This window comes from Dermochelys coriacea, chromosome 2 (assembly GCF_009764565.3).
Source record: "Dermochelys coriacea isolate rDerCor1 chromosome 2, rDerCor1.pri.v4, whole genome shotgun sequence".
Taxonomy (NCBI): Eukaryota; Metazoa; Chordata; order Testudines; family Dermochelyidae; genus Dermochelys; species Dermochelys coriacea.
Window position 1 is genome coordinate 241,050,343 of NC_050069.1, and position 22,668 is coordinate 241,073,010.

General features: G+C 39.7%; 1 protein-coding gene and 1 long non-coding RNA gene across 3 annotated transcripts in view; both read left to right on the forward strand.

Moving 5' to 3' along the window:
* ZEB1 (zinc finger E-box binding homeobox 1) overlaps positions 1-22,668 on the forward strand; it is a 216,275-nt gene that overhangs the window by 72,031 nt on the left and 121,576 nt on the right. The window lies entirely within an intron of this gene.
* LOC122459032 lies at positions 5,030-9,268 on the forward strand. Its single transcript, XR_006279451.1, has 2 exons — positions 5,030-8,595; positions 8,825-9,268. It is a non-coding gene; the product is annotated as an uncharacterized LOC122459032 (long non-coding RNA).

Below are 22,668 nucleotides of genomic sequence, written 5' to 3' on the forward strand. Positions count from 1 at the left end.
CAGACTAACACGGCTGCTACTCTGAAAAAAAATGACCAAGATTACTCTTGTTTTTTGTTACATCAGTTTTCTGGAACACGAAGACCACACTAGGGATTCCAGATGTGGCTTTAGGAAAATGAAAATAAAAATACAGTACTTGAGTGAGAAAATAATTCTTAATCGTATTAAATCCAGCTACACGTGGCTCCATAGTAATTTCCAAACTGGTAGCCGCCTTCTGCCTCGCTGTTAGATCAACAAGGTAGCCATTAACTCTCAGAACTCTGCTTCAGGACAGAAGTCTAAACGAAGTATGACCACAGTTTGAATAGAAGTTGAATCACAGCCATTTCCTCTTAATGTTTGCACAGCATTTTTTTGGATGTAAAGCTTTGTGACTCTTGAGGAGTATTCCCTGCTGAATAGCAAAGCACTCTTAGCTCTTGTATACACTAGAAAAGAATTGCTGGTATAGCTAGACAAGCAAACCAGCCTAGTGCACAAGCATCTTTTGTCAGTATAACTTACACCAGTTCCCCAAATAAAATAATATTGGCAAAAACACTTTCCCTCCAGTATATAATTGTGGCTACACTAGGACTTTTGTCAGTTATAAATTAAATAAATAAAAAATTACACACCTAACCAGCACCACTCTACTGGCAAAATTTTTTAAGTATAGACCTGACCTTAGATGTAGAGGCACTCTGGATTGAGGTAACACCAAACAAATATTTGTCTCTTTGGTCTCATCTAGTTAGATGTTTAAATTCATAAACACATCTCTGTGCACAATAACAAACAGTGAAAACCTAACCCAATACACACATTGTAGGGTAATGATGGACAAACTTTAGACACTTGTGCTATCCATCTGTCAGCTTTCACAAGTACTAAAAACTTCTTTATGAAAATGTAGTGATAAAAGCTGAATGGTATAATTGTGGAGGCAGGCTGTAAGCATTGCTTGGTCCGCTTAACCTGTAACATCTTGACATTTAAAAAAAAAAAGGTAAGCTTTTAATATGTCATTTAAATACATTCAGCAACTGTGGGAAAATTCTTTTGAAAAAGGCTATGCTTAGTCTTATGGTAGATCATGCTAGTAGTACCAGCTCATGCATGTGCTTGAAACTCCCATTGCATTCCCCAAACTACCTCAATAGTCTCTTAGATTTAACTTTAAAAGAAAATTTAAAAAGACACAAACTTTAAAAATCCCCAGGGAGGATCTGATTTAGCAGTCCCTGGCGCACTACCAACTGCTTGTCCATCCCCCGGGGGCTGTAGCAGTGGCAGAGAACCTGGCTTTCTACAGGCTTTGACTTGCTGGGCAAACAGTGAGACTATTGGGTGTTTCCGTAGGGTGAGATGGGTAGGAGCACAGCCGTTTTACAGTGATGGGAGGCACAAGGAATATGTGCCTAGGCGGCTGTTGTGCATCTGCCATGAAGATGGCTTTCTGAGAAGGTATTTCAAGCCCCTAACAAAATTAAGGTAGTGTAATGATGAGAATAAACTTTAGCAACATGAAGAACAGGAGTTCTTGTTGCACCTTAGAGACTAACAAATTTATTTGAGTATAAGCTTTCGTGGGCAACAGCCCACTTCATTGGATGCAACCTGGTAGTTTTAAAAACCAAAAGTTTTTGAAAGGACATCTGGAATTAAGAAGTTGTGGAAAGGCTGTAGTTCTGGTGTAAAGGTCCCTATTCGTGAAAGGACATCTGGAATTAAGAAGTTGTGGAAAGGCTGTAGTTCTGGTGTAAAGGTCCCTATTCGTGAAAGAACTCCAACATTGCCACTAACCCTGTCCCTCCTTAGTTCTTACCCTAGTTTATCCTTCCTTTTTACCAGTGCAAGGACCTCACCTTGTGCCAATTTAAACAAAAGTTTTGTGTTGATCAATTATGATACTTCGGCTTTGTTGTACAATTATACAAGCTGCCCTGGCAAGTGAACAGGGCAGAAAGTGATCCACCAACAATTAGTGAACACATCCTACAGTTTGGCTCTTAATTTAAGAGTTGACACTTCCCATGATTGTTACCACTCATCTCAAAGATGCTTCTCAGTGGCAATCAGTATCTGTATTACTAGTAAGCAAAATAAACCATCTGTAATTTTGTAACATAGTTGTGCACATATTTAGCAAAAGGAATGAAATGTAGTAAAAGGTGACATGTACCCCACATTATCCTTCATCCAGATACTTACCTGGCTTAGCATACCTAAATACTTATGTCTCTCCATCTATAAACTTTTTCCTTACCCCAGAGTTTTATGTATTCATTTTGAATTAGTTTAAGTTAACAACAAAAACAAAACTAGTCTCCATGAGAAAAAGTGGTGTGTCCTTTGTGACATGCTGCATAAATTCTGCCTCACAAAATGGCAATTGCTGTTGTAGACAGAAATGTAAAGGTTCAGTACAAAGGATAGTCACAAGCTGAAAAGAAAAGGAGTACTTGTGGCACCTTAGAGACTAACAAATTTATTAGAGCATAAGCTTTCGTGAGCTACAGCTCACTTCATCGGATGCATTTGGTGGAAAAAACAGAGGAGAGATTTATATACACACACACAGAGAACATGAAACAATGGGTTTATCATACACACTGTAAGGACTCTCCCATTGTTTCATGTTCTCTGTGTGTGTGTATATAAATCTCTCCTCTGTTTTTTCCACCAAATGCATCCGATGAAGTGAGCTGTAGCTCACGAAAGCTTATGCTCTAATAAATTTGTTAGTCTCTAAGGTGCCACAAGTACTCCTTTTCTTTTTGCGAATACAGACTAACACGGCTGCTACTCTGAAAGCTGAAAAGAGAAACAAAACTAAAGATAGATGGAGTTACTATTATTTCTGGAAAGGAAGACTAGGTAACACTGTACCAGAAGGATGTACTTATCAGCTGTAGACTGACTAAATTTCACTGATATTTTTTTTAAAGGGGTCACTTTAAATTCAGTGAGGCATAGAATTAATACCAGGTGATCTACAGGAGATGGATGGCAAGATACAGCATGAGGTAGCTGTTTGTTTTAGCTGCAGATTAATGTGTAGTGTGTGGTTTGGTTTTTTGTTTTTGTTTTTTTTTCTGGGTGCCCTTGATACTTTGGGTGCTCTGTTACTCTACAGATATGGTGCCTTGGCTATAGTGGTTGTAGGTTCTTACTGTTCCTGTATCACTCTAATATTGTTAGTCACTGGAGCAGGTCATGGATATGGAGTTGCAGCATTGTCTGTACTCTTCCAATGTACAGCTCAGCTTGCAAAGAGAGTTTTCAAGCCCTACACAATCTTTATTGGATACCCCCACCCTGAGTAGCACATAGTTTTCAGATGAGTGAGGCCCTGGGCAGGGGAGCAACCAGGAAGGAGAAGTGCAAAGAATGATTAAAAATGAAAGCAGAAGACATGAGGAAAACAAGATTTGGGATGAGATGGAAGAAGAGTGGTCAGAAATGTAGAGAAATAGCACCTGTGCTAGGGCATGATGAGGGTGCAGAGAGCCAACCCAGCAATTCATCAAAAGGGGGCTTCAACAAAACAGGTTGAAACTCTTAATATAGTGATTTACAGTTTCTCTATCCTTTCACTGATTGATTAGTTCCAGCAATGTATATTGCCATAACTGTGCACCAGTCTACATTTAAAAGGTTCAACAAGCTAATTAAAAACTCTAATGTAAGTTTACATGCTTTTTATGAATCTTCGTGTCATCTCTTCCATCCTCAGTCTGTGCTTGTATAAATCTACATCATGGTAAAATCATTGGGCCAAATTAGGAGGTGACGCAAATTAAGCTCACTTGTACTTCCCTAGATCTACTTTCACCTATCCCACCCATGTGTAAGTGCTAAATTTCACCACTTGCCTCTTCTGAATTAGTCATTTTAACTTTTATGCTGGGGCCCTGACTTCATTTTATGGTGTGTGGGAGAGGCAATATTCTTTCCGATACTCGTTCTTATGTACAAGGGGTGTTTCCCAAATGGGGGTTTACTACCCCCTTCACGCCTCTGCAGTTCATACATCTGCTGCCCCTCTCCTCCTTGTTTAGAGCAGCAGTACAAGGAAGAAGGGGAAGGAAGCTGTGTGGAGAAGAGGTTGCTGGACAAGCAGGAGAGCTGCTTGAAAGGAGGGTCAGATGAATATTCTATTTAAAGAGGGACTTCTCCCCAAGAAAGGAAGATGGGGGAACGGGGAGAAGTCCACCACATCCACAAGGACTACTACCTGCCTTCCCCCATACCTAGGGCCCTACAAATTCATAGAATCATAGAAGTTTAGGGTTGGAAGAAACCTCAGAAAGTCATCTAGTCCCACCCCCTGCTCAAAGCAGGACCAATGCCAACTAAATCATCCCAGCCAGGGCTTTGTCAAGCCAGGCCTTAAAAATCTCTAAGGATGGAGATTCCATCACCTCCCTAGGTAACCCATTCCAGTATTTCATCACCCCCTAATGAAATAGTGTTTCCTAATATCCAACCTAGACCTCCCCCACTGCAACTTGAGACCATTGCTCCTTGTTCTATCATCTGCCACCACTGAGAACAGTCAAGCTCCATTTTCTTTGGAACCCCCCTTCAGGTAGTTGAAGTCTGCTATCAAATCCCCCCTCCCTCTTCTCTTATGCAGACTAAATAACCCCAGTTCATAGATTCATAGATACTAAAATCAGAAGGGACCATTCTGATCATCTAGTCCAACCTCCTGCACAACGCAGGCCACAGAATCTCACCCACCCACTCCTACGAAAAACCTCACCTATGTCTGAGCTATTGAAGTCCTCAAATCATGGTTTAAAGACTTCAAGGAGCAGAGAAGCCTCCCCCAAGTGACCCGTACCCCATGCTACAGAGGAAGGCGAAAAACCTCCAGGGCCTCTTCAATCTGCCCTGGAGGAAAATTCCTTCCCGACCCCAAATATGGCGATCAGCTAAACCCTGAGCATATGGGCAATATTCACCAGCCAGATACTACAGAAAATTCTTTCCTGGGTAACTCAGATCCCATCCATCTAATATCCAATCTCAGCCTCAGTTCCCTCAGCCTCTCCTCAAGTCATGTGCCCCAGCCCCTGATCGTTTTTGTTGCCCTCTGCTGGACTCTCTCCAATTTGTCCACATCCTTTCTGTAGTGAGGGGCCCAAAACTGGATGCAGTACTCCAGATGTAGTCTCACCAGTGCCGAATAGAGGGGAATAATCACTTCCCTCGAACTGCTGGTAATGCTCCTACTAATGCAGCCCAATATGCTGTTAGTCTTTTTGGCAACAAGGGCACACTGCTGACTCTTATCTAGCTTCTCATCCACTGTAATCCCCAGGTCCTTTTTTGCAGAACTGCTGCTTAGTCAGTCAGTCAGTCCCCAGCCTGTAGTGGTGCATTCACGGTCCATTTTAGTCAATTTCATGGTCATAGGATTTTAAAAATAGTAAATTTCATGACTTTTTAGCTATTTAAATCTGAAATATCATGGTGTTGTAATTGTAGGGATCCTAACCCAAAAAGGAGGGTGTGTGTGTGGGGGGGGGGGCGGAGGGTCACAAGGTTATTGTAGCAGTGCTGACTTCAGAACTGGGCAGCTGGCCAGGAGGCCAGTGCTGAAGGCAGAGCTGCCACCAGCAGCACTGCAGAAGAAAGGATGGCATGGTATGGTATTGCCACCTTTACTTCTGTGCTGCTGCTGGTGGGGTGCTGCCTTCAGAGCTGGGCACCTGGCCAACAGCCACCCCTTTCTGGCTGCCTAGCTCTGAAAGCAGTGTAGAAATAAGAGTGGCAATATCGTGACCTCCCTAAAATAATCTTGCAGACCCCCCCCATGCAACCCCCTTTTAGGTCAGGACCCCCAGTTTGAGGAACGTTGATCTCCCCTGTGAAACTTGTATAGTATAGGGTAAAAGCACACAAAAGACCGGATTTCACTAGGGGAGAGCAGATTTCATGGTCCGTGACGTGTTTTTTATGGCCAGGAATTTGATAGGGTCCTACCCATACCCACTGATAGCTGCTGAAGGAGGCTTGCTCTGGGAAGCGTCTTCAAGTCTGTCCATTGCCCTGGAACTGAGCAGCAGTGCACTTGCTTGTCCACTCCTGCAGAATGGAATTTTCAAATTGTGTGTGTGAAAGGACTGAAAAATATACACTCTGTGAACATGCATTGAACTTAAAGCCCTGTGGGACAATCGAACTGCCATGCACGTTGAGCAAGTTTAAACATTAATCTTTATTTGATTCCAGTAAGTGAACCCCTGAAAACATGGATGAGAGCCATTTTTAATGGGGACAGGGTTGTGGCAACAGGAGGACCATACTCTTGTCTAGGGTATAGCATCTAAAATTAGTAAACTTTGGAAAAAAATAAACTGAAATTCCAGACTCTGATAATGAAGCAAAAATTTACACAATAGCTGCAGCTTACTTTGAATAACTTCCTTCATTAAATGCTGTTAGTAACAATCAAGAATATTTGACTTCATTTCTATAGCGCTATACGTGTTCAGTCTGAGAATAAATTCTGTTTAATTTGTTAAGCTATTTTTATATCAAACTGAGAACAGCTTTTCTACAGCATACATTTATTTTTTTACATCCAACTCAATAATGAGATGAATTCCTATTACATTATCAACCAGCTAAGCAGAGCAACAGTAAGCTATGCCAATCTGGTCTGCACTCAGCCTGTTTGTTTTTACCTTTCCAAATATGGAGATGGAGTGGAGCTCCTATAAGGAAGAGTTAATCCTTTTTGTCCTTCTGTGTATGCCTGCCGTGGAAGCAGAAATTTACACAGAAGCTAATACAGAGATAAAACAATGTAATAAAACAGTTATTTGCTATTACATTTTAAACTTAAACTGTCTCTTACTGCTTTTATTATTTGTACTCTTTGTAAAAGGGAATTAACCATACAATCATAGAAATTGAAGGTGGAAAAGACCTTTTATGTAATTGAGACCCCTCTCTCCTGCCAGTAAAGAATTGTTCTCTACAGTATATTTTTCAGTGCTTTAATCCTGTCCAGGTCAAAATAATTACATTAAAATCATGTAAGGTTTATGTGTAATGGGGTTAAGAGTTCATTCTATCAAAAGACAAAAATCTGAGCAAGTCCAGCTCTGCTGTTCAATCCTGTGTTAACATGCTTTGATGCCACTACTTATTTTTCATGATTTCTTTTGTGTATGACAGTGTACTTTACTTATATAAATGTGTGGATCTCTTCAGGTGCCTTTTTAATCCGCAAGAATACTTACTGTAAATTACATAACCTATAATTTATAAGTAAATTTTGAAATGCTTCATTTAGCTATTTTGCCTTTTATTTTGTTGAAGTTACATTCTTGTAACCTTGGAAAGCTGTCATATAGTATGGGGTGCTTTTAATTTGTTTTAAAATTATTTTCATAGGGATGGAGCCAAAACAGATTCTGTGAAATGACCAAAACTTTGAAGTACTATGCATAAAGTAGCTCAGTTATAACCAATGTGAAACTGATGAGTTCTTACCCTTACGCTTGATAGATGCACAGAATTTTTGAGACTCAAACATTTCAAAGTTTATACTTTTGATCTTTCCCATGCCTTAGACCAGACAAGAGTTTAATCCTAATATATAGTAATAAGGGGAGAACACACAAGAATGTCTTTCAATTTGTAATGCAACTATACAGCTTGGCATTGTCTGATTCTTTCTGAAGTGCGTTATTTGGATGATAGGCATGGGGATAGAGATGGTATACAGGCTGCACTTCAGTTGTCTCCTCTGATGTGGCATTGGATAGTCATGAGGATAGTTGTTGTCCTGGGTGACTTAAATCTCCATGCAAATGATTATTCTTTTGAGTCATCTCATAGTCTCCATAACAACTATGAGCTGATCCTACGTGGTTTCTGGTTCAACATACAAAGCAAGTCATAGCATGGATCTTGGGTTTTGGGATGCTTTTGGGGAAAGCTGATGTCTATATTACTTTGCCACTACCGTCTCTACTTGAGGTCAGGGCTCTCCTTTTGGGCCTGTTTTAATTACCTGGCCTCCAGATGGGTAGAAGCAATTGGGTTTGGAAGCCTCTGCAGAAAAATGCTGTTCAGATGAGCATTATTGATACCTTGCTTAGACATTCTGATTTTCTGTTGTCCTCAATTACTGGCACTGTGGTTTTTAAGTCTTCTGTCCATTTCTCCATTCTCAGAGGTCACCTTAATGTGTAAATAGTCTGCAACAAATAATAAGAACGCTAGAGCATTGGTGGTGGAAAGTTTTTTAAATTTGTTGACCTTAAGAGTCTAGAGCAAAACCCATCTTTTCATTGGGGCTTATCTGGACAGGCAAAAGGTTTTGGATTGAAATCTGGAGGTGGGTGATGTCTTCAATCTTTTTAAAAAATTGTTTTAAGGGTATGACAGGTTATTTTAATTCTTGTTATAACTTGATTGCTGGATTTTGTTGTATGATTTTGTATTTATTGTGGCAAAGGCACTTAGAGCTGAGAATAAATGGTTTTAAGGTGTTTTTAGTTATCAAAATAAGTGAAGTAAAAGTTTATTTGATATCAAGTTTCTAACACTTAGGGTTAGTTGAAAACAATTCTAAAAAATCAGGTTTCAGAGTAGCAGCCGTGTTAGTCTGTATTTGCAAAAAGAACAGGAGTACTTGTGGCACCTTAGAGACTAACCAATTTATTTGAGCATAAGCTTTCGTGAGCTACAGCTCACTTCATCGGATGCATTCCGATGAAGTGAGCTGTAGCTCACGAAAGCTTACGCTCTAATAAATTTGTTAGTCTCTAAGGTGCCACAAGTACTCCTGTTCTTTTTTCTAAAAAATCAGTACATCTAATTCAAAGTAAAGGAAAAATAGAAATTACGATTTAGTAGTGCAAACAGATTTCTAAGTTTGTCAATATATGAAATGGATTGTTTGTGCGTCCTTGCATCTGGATGCAAAATACAGCAATAGGATATAGACATTCAGGTTCTAAAGCTCAGAAAATGGACTTCTTATGGAAATGCTTGTGCAGGTAGAGCTATAGTAATTCTGTAGGTTCTCTTGGGAGCACTACCGGAAGAAATTCACCAAAATTATTATTGTTGTAGTAGTAGTAATTAAAAAACTGAGGGCATTTCATGTACCTGATGAGATATGCAGGCTCTTACATTTAGTTTGAAGAAATTAGGATTATTGGTGTAGGTAGCTAATTTCAAATTAATATGACTCACTTTTTGTCTTAGTTACTTAAAAAAAAAAAAAAAGAGGGGTACTTGTGGCACCTTGGAGACTAACAAATTTATTTGGGCATAAGCTTTTGTGGGCTAAAACCCACTTCATCGGTGGTTTGGCAAGATAGAGAAGAATTTGGGGGACTTCTGCTTCCGTTTGTGTACTGTAGCCATAGTTATTGAAAGTGACACAGCACTAGGCATACAAAATGTACTGATTTGCATTTTCAATCTACAGTATGGTGTAACTTAAATATAAAGGGTTGGGACTGTGTGTGTGGGTAGATAGGTGTGTGTGTTAAACTTTGCACAGTTTGACACAAATTAGTGCTCAACGAATGTTGTAAACCTTATTATGAGTTAGCAGGCAATCTTGGTAATATCTTCTCCAGTATATCAGTCTTTTTTTTTTCCACTCTTGAGAATGGAGGTGGGAACTTAACATACTCAACTTTTTAAAGAGAGAAGAGTTTCCCTATAAAAGTAGCATGTAACATGTTGAGGTGAAGAAAGTGAACCCTTTTCTATTATTCCTGTTTTGGGAGGTGTAGCAGTGTGTGCACTTGCACCACAAATTTCAGACCTCACAAATTAAAAACAGTCTCTTTTTTAACTTTTTATTTTTAAAAACAAATTGAGAAATCAGTTTTAAAAAGCATAAATTCAAGTTGCATGTAAAAGAAGAATACTCAAAATGTCCCAAATGAAGTTATTTTTGTTACGACTTTTAGTGTGTGCACTTGATCACATCAATACTAATACTTCAGCACACCTGCCTGCCATATTCCCTGGATAGTCATAAATACATTATTTTCTCTTTTGTGTCTGGGGCCCACAAGCATAATAACTTTAAAATGTGGTACTTGCCTACTATTTTGAATTTCATAACTTCAGTTTTACCTGCAACTGTTATTCTTATGGAACTTAAAAACAGACTACACTTAACAAGATGGGTACACGTGTTAAAATACAAATATGTTTGAGACACTGATAATATAAATATTTTCTGTATTTCTAATACTGTTAAATCATTGGTGCTATGACCTTATGCTATCGGTGTGCACTGGAAAAATCTTGTGTGAACAGGAAACAAAAATGAAACTAACTCCAATTATACACTCATTAGCTCTAGCAGCAATATTCTGGTTTAGTAATTACTGTTGAGTTACACACAGTACAAAGAGTCAGTATTATCAGATCTCTCGAGCCCAAAACAGAAAGATTTGCAGTGAGACTATTCCAGTTAAGTTGGTGACTGACTACTCCATACCTTTTTAAGTTTAAAAAAGGGTGTGTGGCGGAGAGGAAGAAAAATGGTGAAAAGCCTGAGTGGCAAGTGCGCGCACACACACCCCTTTTTGGGGAGGCTAGCCCCCTGCCCCTTCGGCCTGAGGCCTCACCCCCACTCCACGTCTCACCCCCACTCTTGATGGCTGGCCTGCCAATGCAGCCCCAAACCCCAGCTGATGCCTGGAGTGGCCCCAAGCCAGGCCAGCCCACTGGCATCTGGAGTATCCCTGGCCAGCCAGCGAGGGCTGAGCCTGGGCCACCTAGAGAAGCTCTGAAGCTTGTCATGGCCTCATCCTGGGGCTGTGACGAGGTGCATTAGCGGAGGTTTGGGAAGGCTTAGTCTCCCCCAGCCTTCATTACCTGCCTCCCATTCTGAAAAGCCCAGCTTTCCTCAAAGATTAACTAGGAGCCATGGATCTCAAAGTCCAGATGTATCAATTGACATAGTTTGTGTTGACTGACTGAATTGGTTCACAAGTGTTTAATAAACAGCAATAGGGGTCTAAATGGCAGTGATGGGGGGGAAAACTAATCTAAAAGAGCAGATTTTTTTGGAGGCATCAGTGGGTAGCCATGTAGCTCATAAAGCAGCCACAGTGACTTCGGAAAGCTCATTTAATAATAAGTGTCATAGGTAACTAAAGGTTGAAAAACAAGGGGTCTCTGCATTTCACTACAGGAGCTGGCACAAGACTTGTGAACGAGTGGCTAGGAACTTCCATAGATTCATGGTTTCTGAGGCCAGAAGGAACCATTATGATCATCTAGTCTGACCTCCTGTATAACACAGGACACAGAACTTCTCCAAAACAATTCCTTTTGAACTAGAGCGTACCTTTTAGAAAAACATCCAGTCTTGATTTTAAAAATTGCCAGTGATGGAGCAGCTATCACAACCATTGGTAAATTGATTCAGTGGTTAATTATCCATATCCTCTAAAAATTTCCTGTCTGAATTTGTCTCACTTCAAATTCCAGCCATTAGATCTTGTTACAGCTTTTTCTGCTAGAATGAGGAGCCCATTATCAAATATTTGATTCGCATGTAGTTACTCTTATAGACTGTGATTTAAGATGCTCTTAACCTTCTCTTTGTTAAATTAAATAGATTAAGCTCCTTGAGACTATCACTGTAAAGCATAATTTCTAATCCTTTAATCATTCTCATGGCTCTTCTCTGAACCATCTTCAATTTATCAACATCCTTCTTGAATTGTGGACATCAGACCTAGACACAGTTTTCCAGTAGCGGTCTCACCAAATACTTCTACTTCGGGTCAAGATTTCTGTTACTGTATCCAAGGATTGCACTAGCCCTTTTAGCCATAGTGTCACATTGGAAGCTCATGCTCAACTGATTATCCACCATGACCCCGATGTCCTTTAAAGAGTCAGTGCTTTCCACAATAGAACTGCCCCCATTTCACCCCCATCTTGTAAGTATGGCCTACATTCTTTGTTCCTAAAATTACATTTAGTCGTATTAAAATTCATATTTGCTTGTGCCCAGATTGCTCTGTATCAGTGTCCTGTCCTCTTAGTTATATACCAATCTGTGATGCTTTCTTGGGGCACCCAAAACCATAAGTTACTGTATTACCCTCTGCCTTAGCAAGAGAGAGCTTTGCTGGAGATTAAACTGTGTCAGCTCCCCGACACCAATTTGTCTGCCTCACCAGCAAACTTTTTGAGACTCTGCCAGCTTCAGCTTTGCCTTGCAGGCAACATTCAGTGAATGTTTGTTTGTTCCCGAACCACCAGGAAGAACGTTCCTCTGCAGTATCCAGCCCCTTTCACTGGATACTTACAGATATTACCAAGTCCTCTGCCTCCAAAGAGACAGTATACACCCAGCCTATTAGTTTAGCTGAGGAATGCCACTTACTTTAATACACAGCACTGAAATGATTTTATGGAAAAACCAAAAATAAATTTATTAATGAAGAACAGAGATTTAAGTGATAGTAAGCAAGGATAACAAACAGAAAATGATTATGAATAAAACAAAAGTAAAACACTTTCTAGTGTCTAAAATTTAACAGATTACAATCCTAGTCTCAGGCAGTTTCTCAGTTGGTGAGTTCTCAGTGTTCTCAATCCACATGGCTGGGGGATTCACCTTTCACAGATTCCAAGAGCTGTGGCCTCTTTCATCCTTAAGTGATGGATAACCAAAACGTCTTTGTTGCTCATTATATTCACCAAAGTTCACTGTCTTGCCTCAAAAGCCAAGAAGACCCACATGGGTTCAGACTCCAATCATGCTGTTTGTTTTCCCTCTTCCTGCTAGTTTGATCACCCTGTTTACCTTGGATCCAAATGTACTTTCTTGTCTTTTTGTTTGTAATCAAGCCAAGACATTTCCTCCTTTGCCTGTTAGCTTTATCACTGTGTATACAACAGATGCAAATATATTTATTATACATTGTCTCTGGCTTACAATTCTTGACCCAGGCAGACTGGCCTAATATACGTTCCTTTGTCTATGACCCTGTTTATCAATTCTGCTTGTATTGCTTGGTCCAAACATATTTTAATCGCATTTCCAGCATTCCTAGATAATTCTTTACACTATCTGTACATACATCACACAAGAATATAATGAGCAGAGTGTCATTAGTTTTCGTATGATACCATACAACATACTCTTTGGAATATGTATTCTGACAACGACGAGTCGTGTAGTGAGTTTGTTAGTTTAAGATAGTGAACCTATTGAGAGGCTCAGAGGTCTCTCGCTGTCACAGTTGTCATCTGTAAATTTTGAGTGATGATTTCTGTTTTCTTCATTGATAAAAATGTTAAATAGCGTAGAGCCGAGAACAGATGCCTGCAGGACCCCACAAGAAACACACCCACTCGATTTCCAGTTTACAAATACATTTTGAAACTGATCAGTTAGCAATCTTTTAATCCATTTAGTGTGTACTACTGCTAATTTTGTATTCTAGTTTTTTAACCAAAATGTTGTGCAATACCAATGTTGTGCCTTACAGAAGTCCGTTACATCATCATTGTTACCTTTTATCAGTCAATCTTGTAATCTCATTAAAAATATCAGGTTAGTTTAATAGAATCTATGTTCCATAAATCCAGTGATTGGCATTAATTATATTATCCTCCTTTAATTCTTTCTTAATCAAGTCCCATACCAGCCCCTCCACTATCTTGCCTGGGATTGATGTCGGACTGATAGGTCTATAGTGACCTGGGTCATCCCATTTACCCTTTTTAAATACTGGCACAACATTAGCTTTCTTCCAGTCTTCTGGAATTTCACTGCTTCCAAGACCTATTGAAAATCAGCCTTCATGGTCTAGTGATCTCCTCAGCCAGCTCTTTTAAAACTCTTAGATGTAAATTGCTGGACCTGTTGTTTTTAAAACTGTCTAACTTCAGCTGCTGCTGCTCAATATCCTCCTGAGTTACTGCTGAGTTACTGCATGTCATCATACAATATGACTACATCTGTTTTTTCCCAAATACAAAATAGAAATATTTATTGGACATTTTTGCCTTTTCTCCAATATTCTTGATGATTCTACCATTTTGATCTAGCAATGGACCAATGCCATTGTTAGGATTATTTTTGTTTTTAATGTACTTATTGTCCTTGATTCTGCTGTCCATTGACTTCTTTGTGTCCCTGTACTTCCCTTATCAGTTTTGTATGATTCCTAGCTTCTGATTTATATTTATTACTATTGACTTCCCCTTTCTTTCATTTATTTAGCTGTCTTCACTTTCCCAGTGAGTGAGGCTATTTTTAACCATTATGACCTTTTCTTGATTGTGACTTTTTGAGCATCTAGTAAAGTGATGTTAAACGATTCCCAATTATCATTCACATTTTCTATTTAAATTCCATTTAAATTTCCAACATTAAGCTTTGAGCTCTGCTTTGATTACATACAAGAGCTTTGTCCCAGGCACTCGGTTAGCAAAAGCTAGTGCTTCAGCAACTTTTAGATTGATGCACTGAATATCCTTGTGTTCTTGGATGGAAGAGTTGTGTACAAGCTGTGTTTGTGTTAACAGTAATAGCAAATAAACACAAATGAATTCGTATAATCAGTACTGTTCCTGGTGGGTTTGGGTGCATATTCTCACCCTGCAAGCTCTCATATGAAATTAACTTATAGAATAAACTGAGTAAGAGGCATTCCCTTTCTGTGTTCATTTGGAGGCTGATTACCTTTCATTAATGTATCAAAGGGAGATCAGTTTCTTTCTAGCCTGTAGTTATCATATTAATCTGGGGCTTGTTACTTTAATATGCAAATCTTTGCATTATGGGTAAGGCTACAGAATATGTGACTTCCAGCAACCTCCATGACTTCAGCCTGCAGTGGTGGGGAGCTGCAGGATCGCCTGTGGGGGCTGGGAGCAGCAGGGTACCCCTCCCACTTTGGGTGGCCCTCAGAGCTCTAAGGAGCCATGGACGGCAGGGTACCTCAGAACTCCAAGCCGCAGTGGGGGGCAATCCCCAGAGGTCCCAGCCCCTGCGAGCGGCAGGGGCACCTCACATCTCCCAGCTGCCGCGAGGGAACCTCTGAGCTCACGGCTGCCGCAGACACCTGAAGCGGCGGGGTACCCCACTACTCCCTGCTTACATGGAAGATGGGGGCACCCCACAGCTCCCAGGTCTCATGGACAGTGGGGAACCCCAGAGCTGGAGGCTGCAGGTTGGAGACTCCTAGCCCCTGCACAGCTGCCCCGCTTCAGGCAGTGTGGAGACCTGCAGTTCCCCATTTTGTCACAGATACTTTTACTAAAAGTCACTAGACAGGTCACAGTTTCCGTGACTTTTTCTTTGTTGCCCGTGACCTGTCCCTGACTTAGTAAAAATATCCGTGACAAAATCTTAGACTAAGTTATGGGATATTAATGTGGTCCAGAATAACCTAAAAGCGCCTTTTGAAACACTCAGTATCCTTTTAGCTCAAGTTTCTCATGAGTCATGTTCTTGGTGGCGGAGATTGGCTCTAAAGACTGATCCCCTTTACTATTTTATCATAATACTTTATCCTAGACTCCATTCCTAACATCACTATTGCTTGGTTTCATTGTTACAGAAGCTCTTTCCAACTCTCTCACCCGTTGCCTGATGATTTTATTTTGTGATTCCTTCATCTCCTCCACTCCACGCCCCATAGAAAGAGATTCTGATATTATAATCCCTCAATTTGAACAGTAATAAATGTTTTTGATGTAATATTTCCCTTTTCTTCACTTCCTATTACTTGTTGCAATATCTAATAGTTTAAGAAACTGGTTATTTTGTTTGCAAGGCGTCCTTGTTTTTTTCAGTCTCTTGATGTGGTGCTTGTTCACTCTCTGCCTCTTTGGAGAAATGAAAATCACTTGTCTGTAATGCTGTTCTTGAGATTTACATTCCACCTCTCTCCCCTCCCCCACATCCTCTCTGTCAGTTGAAGTTCCTGCTACATATTTGCTATATAAATAAATAAGTGTGTGTGTGTGTGTGTGTGTGCGCATGCGCGCGCGTATACACACACACTGTTATATCATCCATCTTGGATCCATGCAAACTCAGAGTTCTAATCCATTGTTTTGAGGATATCTGGGATTAGATTCCTTATGATGAAAGTCATACATTTTAGCAAAGTTCAGGAATTTCCTATTCTTGAACTATGGTCTGTCAGCTATTACTGTTCACTATAAAGTAGTCCATTATAACTGGCTGATCATGTCTTCCCAGGTTGAACACGGCAATTCTAAAGGACAAAGTTGGAATTGATAAATTGTTTGTGAGGTGTTCTTGCTGGGAATTGGTTCTTGCTGCTGGGAATCTTTGTACTTCTAATACACTTCCCACCTACCCACTATTTCTTGATGTGACTATCCATCTGGGGGCAGAATACAACTTCTCTAGCTTTTCTTTTTTATTTGGTTATTCCCAGGTGCTCTTCATGTATTCATTCCAGTATTTGCTGTCTCATCACTGGGAACCATGATCTGTGCCTCCTTCAAGAACACTCTTGAGAGCACTGAAAGTTTACTTTTATAGTGGGAATAGGGAGATGGGAAGTGTTCAGGGTTTTTTCTTTATTTATTTCTCATTTGTATCACTACTTCTAGCATTTCATCTTTAGCTGTTTCTGTTTCCAGTTTATCCCATATACCCAGAGATACAGCACATGACATGATTAAAAATTTAAGTGTTCACATGTGTTTATTGCTTGTTCCAGATCATCAAGCTGTGTATTGACAAGTGGAACATATGCTCTTGAGAATGTGTCTGCCATTACTAAGCAGAATCCAGGCTGAAGTCAAAAAAACCTTGACAAATTAGTTAATTGGTTTGAAATAAACAAGATGAATTTGAAGACTAGTGCAAAGTACAAAACACAGAAAAGAAAAATCAAACGCACAACTACAAAATGGGGAATAACTGGGTCAGCATTAGTACTGCTGGAAAGGAACTGGGGGTTATGGTGGATCACAAATTGAATTAGTGAACAAGGTGATGCGGTTATTAAAGAGGCTACTATCATTCTGGAGTGTATTATCAGGAGTATCGTAAGACACCAGAGGTAATTGTCCCGCTCCGCTTGGCACTGGTGAAGTCTCAACTGGAGTGCTATGTCTAAGTTATGGGTAAATTGGGGAGAGAGAGTCCAAAGGAAAACAACAAAAATCATAAGGTTAGAAAACCTGATTTATGAGGAACAGTTTAACAAAACTGGGCGTGCTTAATCTTGAGAAAAGAAGACTGATTGGAAACCTGATAAGTCTTCAAATATGTTAAGGTCTATTTTTAAAGAGGACAGTTCAATTGGTCTCCATGCCCACTGAAGGGAGGGTAAGAAGTAACTGGCTTAATCTGCTGCAAGATAGTTTGGGCTAGACATTAGAAAGTTTTTCCTCACTATAAGGGGAGTTAAGTACTTGAATAGTTTTCCATGGAGGTTGTGGAATCCTATCATTTGAGGTTTTTAAGAACAGGTTGGGCAAACTCCTGTCAAGAGTGGTTTAGGTTTACTTGCTCCTGCCTCTTCACAGGTGGCAGATGGGAATCGCTTCTAGTCCTACACATCTGTGATTCTATGAAACTCCTGGGTCATGTCATATACTTCTGTATTTTCAAAAGTAGTCACTGTATCTTTGGAGGTGCTTCTCCAAATCCCTTACTGTGTATTGCAATAAGTGGTTTGTGATTACTTTCTGATTTGAAGCTACAGACATAGTGAAAGTAGAGCAATCTTGTATATCCATACATCAGACCGTATTTTTCTTTCAATTTGTGTGTTCATCATTTCTGCAGCTGTCATAGTCCTAAATGTGTATCAGACTGACAACCAATCAGTTCCATGACACTGTAATAGTATTGCTCCCAGCCCTCCTTTTGAGGAATCTGTAGAGAGCTTGATGTCTTTCAGCGGGTCAAAAAATTGCAGCATTAGCGCTGATGTCAAAATATGCTTTAAATCATTGAAATCTTTCATGCTCTGGCATCCAGGCTCAGTCAGTGACCTTGTAGAGTTGTGTGAACTGCATTGTTAGGTATTAACTTGCTGACATATTTCAATATGCTTTGCAGCCTTCGAATTCCCCTTTTTATGTTCAGAATGCAGCATGTTCAGTATTGCCTGAATCTTTGATTCATTGGGCAAGATTCAATCTTTCTCCCAAGTATGTTATTTCCATTGTTTGAAATTGACACTTGGCCTTATTCGCTTTAAGGTGGTTAGCTTTTGCAATTTCTTGACCTCTCCTCAGTTGTTCATGACGTTCAGTGACATTGTTTCCCCAAATTATTGTCTCATCAGTGTACACTTTCACACCTTCCAGGCCTTCTAGCATCTGGCTCATTGTATTGTAAAATACTTGTAAAGCTGAATGTATTCCAAAAGGCGGTCTTAAGAAGCAGTATCTGCCGGTGGTATGTGAAAGTACAGATCTTAGAGCTTTGTGTCCAAGGGGTCTGCCAAAATTCAGCCGATATATCTTATTTGCTTGAAGACTTTGGTTCCTGCTGTCTCTCTTGTTGTAGGCAAGTGTGTTTTTTTCCGTATGTTTTTGTTGAGCTCCTTAGGGTCCATACACAGCTGTAATCCCCTCTCCTTTTTTCTTTACAATCACTGAGTGAATCCAAACTGTTAGTGGTTCTTTTATTTGAATACCATCTGTAGACATATTCCACAACTCTTCTGGCTTCTTTCTTATGGTTTGTGGTGTTTTCATGTAGCATGTATGTTCTGCATCTTCTGTTAACTACAGTTACTGAGAGGCTCCCATTTCTTATGAATATCACATCATATGAAGATGTAATACTTTCATACCTGGTTCTGTGTTGACTTTCTCTGTGGCATACATTCTCTTAATGAGACCATGTACCTTATATGTGCATAGGCCCAAGACCAGTTGCTTGTCTTTGTATACCATCACAAATTCTTGTTTTATCATTTTTCCCTTTTTACTTAAGTGTCTGTGTTCACTCTCCCAAAACTGGTATTGTTCCTCCATTATAGTCTTTCAGACATTTCTGATTCATGTACTTTCATATGGCTTCTTACAGCTCTCTGTTACACACTGGGGCACAAGTAAACAATAAACTATCTTCTTTGGCACATAAGTGCCATTTGTGGACATTTTAATTAGCCAGTTTTTTGAGTTTTCCTTCTCTTCCATTACTGTGCTTAAGAACAGCTCTTCCTTTTTACTGAAGGAATCCATGCTTGCACTTTCAGCATAATGGTTGGGCTTGTTACAGTTTCTTCATATCTGCCCTTATTTCCTGCACTTATGCTGGTTGCCACGTGGCTGGCATTGTTTCCTCCTCTCCAGTTTTCTGTCTCTAGACAATTTAATTACTGTGAACTTTTCCCTTGGTGGTTTAGCTGTGGCACTCAGTCATATGCTCTGGCCCTTTTCACTAGGCTTTTTAGTTGTTTGTTTGTCCTATCTATCTATCCTATCTATCTAATATGCCAAATAATATATAATTGCCATTCAGACTTTTTTTATTGTTACACCCTTAGACAATTTGGTCTCTATTGAATCTTTTAATATCCCATATTCACAGAACTGATTTCTTGACAAATTCCTATTGTTTCCCCTTCATCCTGTGTTCTTACCCTGAACACCTCTCTTATAACTAACATTTTTTCCCCTAGGGACACAATGATTCTAAAACACTTTCATTATTTCCAGAAAGCTTTCCTCTCTTTCCCTGACCACTATCTGCCTGTAATGCATTGTATACATCTAGGGCTTCTGTATCTGCCACTGTTAAGATCAGAGCAGTATTTGGCGCATCTTCCAGTTTATTTGCCCTTGTGGCTTTTATATACAATTCAAATTGCCATATGAACATTTTCCAGGGCTCTTCAGCTTTCCCCCCGATTCTCGCGTCTGGCAGGGGAGTTACCTGCGGTTGCACACGCTCTGTAGCATCCATTTCCAAGTTACATATCTTACCGTGTAGTATCTTACTGATGAGCAGACTGGTGTAAAGATAAGCCCTTCATTATTAACAAGAACTATGTACAGAAATAAGGTAACAGTCTTCACAATGCTTTGTGTAGCTGCAGCCTGCGACTGCCCTGTCCTGGGCTTATTTGTTTCTGCTCCCCCACAAGAATAGTTATCAGGGAAACCAAAAACTGCAAAACAAGTGTACAGGAAATGTGGCATCTCTACAATTTTTGGAGGAGTTGCTCTATAGTGCAGTATACATACTTGAGCATCTCATCATTCTCTTCAAGGCTCTGTGCAACTTTGCCTCTACATCTGTGTTAATTTTCTGCTAATCCTATTTTGTGGCTTCCAATTCTTCCATGCTGCTCTTCTAAACTTGTCTTTTTATATACTGCATTGTCCTGTTCATGTCCTCTTCCATGGCATCCCTCACAATTAGAACTCTCTCTCTCTCATATTGTGTGGGGAATGATCAGGTTTGTTTTTGTTTGTTTTTTAATCTTCAACACACTTCTTTCCCAAAGCTTTTTGAATTAAATGTAGTTTTTAAAGAAATTTCTATCCCTCTCTTTGTAAAGTCTGGCTTCCTTAGTGTCACAAATGTCAACTAGACTGGCCCTGCAAGAGAAATTTTATAACACGCACATTTATAATATTGTATATAGAAAGGCTGGTAAAGAAGGCAGACCTAACTAAAGCTACTTCATTTGAAATTTCTTCATTGGGTCCACAAACTCAACCAGAACAGAGTACTGATGGGTTACCAGGGCCGAACTACGGAAACAAGTAGTTTCTCAATTTAAGACACAGGAAAGTGCATCAATCTCTGTACAGAACAAAAAAATTCTCTTTATAGCCTTGTTCCCCATCTCCTTGAAAAGGGTACAGGTTAGGTTGTTAAGGCAAAATCCTGACTTCTACATTTTGTCTTATACTTAACTTGTCCTTTTACCTCCACCATAGTCATACTGGGTTATGGGAAAGCAAGCTACTTAATGCATGTAAAACGAGTTTACATAGTATCTGACCCTTTAGTATGGAAAGGGTATATGGCTAACATAATCAACTTTAGTTTGCTTTATAATTCTTGTCTACTTTTTCTCATTAGAGTTCATCCTCATTTTGTATCTCTTGGAGCACATTAACTTTTTTGAAATCAGAATGCAAGCCATTTATTTCTTCGAGATATTTCTTTATTAGGGTGTGACTTTTTGGAATAAAAATGCTGTTTTAGTTATAAAGCTGAAGTCAAGAAACTGAAAATTCTACTATCAGTATTATGGTTCAGCATAATGTTTCCATGGTCCACATACTGCACCACACCCCTTTGTGGGCAGTCTATGAAGCTTAAATTAGGTTGATTGAGCATGAGACGTTACTCTGAAAAGTTCAGCTGAAAAAGGGGACTTCCTAAAACAATTCAGGTAAGGAACACTAGTCTATCAGAAATATTGTAATATAGTAAGTGCCTTCTGAAACAGTTCAGCTAGATTTTTGTCCAGTTGGGTAAGAGTATTTATTTTAAAATCTTATTAATTGTACTTGATATAAAGTTGTTTTCTTTCTGCCTAAATTACTCGCTGTCAGATTATGTCTTGTGTGCAAACTGTTCCTTTTTATTTATTAAATTGTTTTCAGTGTTACAAGAATATTTAATAAATTGCCTATCAATTAAACAAATAACAGCATTTTTGATACTCTGAACTGAAGGTATCAGATTTCCGGAGCAAACAGCTAGTAACATGAACAAAAATATTTTAATACCCTTTCATCAACATTTTCAAAATTGGGCCCTGAAATTGACAAGAAACCCTGTGGCCATTGGTGGGCTTTAGCTAGAGCATGGCTGACCCACAGCTTGGCTCCCCGCTCAGGGAGGTGAGAAGCTGGGGAGGCAAGAAGCCCGGGTGGATCCGCATGGAGCTGAGAGCCCTAGCTCTCAGTCCTCCACACTGCCCCTTTTCAGTTGGTGTAAGTGCTCCTGGTGAAGATGCGCACCACCTACCGATGGAGGATTGTGTGAACATCAGCCACAACAATAATTACTTACTGACTTTTAGAAGAGAAGGGAGAAGAACTCTGGTACTTTCTTTAAGACCAGTGTTCTGCATACCTTAGTAATGTATTGATCCATAAGTCAAGATAATGCCCATAATTTTGTACATGCTGTACAAACGCTGTCCAGCATGGTGCTTACTACCATGAGCCATCATAGACAATGGGACTTCTCACAATAGTAAACACTACATTGAGTAGTATTGGTAGGAGATGAACCTTTAATGAGGGTTTCTGATACCTGGTTTTAAGTGTTTTAACCAGGCATACAATGAAATGCTTGATGGCAGAGTGTTTCTTCAGTAGCTTGTATGGAAAATGGGGAGAGGGTGCAGGATGAAGGGGAGAAAGTTGCATGATGATCTTCGAGGGCCTTTGTGCATTCCCATTTATGGAATTTAGTGCCTCTAGCATTAAGCTGTGGAACTATATAACAAAGCCTTGTCCCCTGGATGGTGCAATAGTGTTCTCATGGTAGGATAATGCCATCAGCTCTATCTATGAAAGGGAGCTCCCCATCTACCAACCTCTTCGTAGAACCTCTTTGTTGCTGCAGAGAATTAAATAGAACTACTTCTCATGTCCGCAAGCTGGTTAGCCTTATTGTTTGTTTGTTGCTTAGTTACTCACAGCACAGTTAGAGTAGTTTGGGTAACTTTCTTTGGC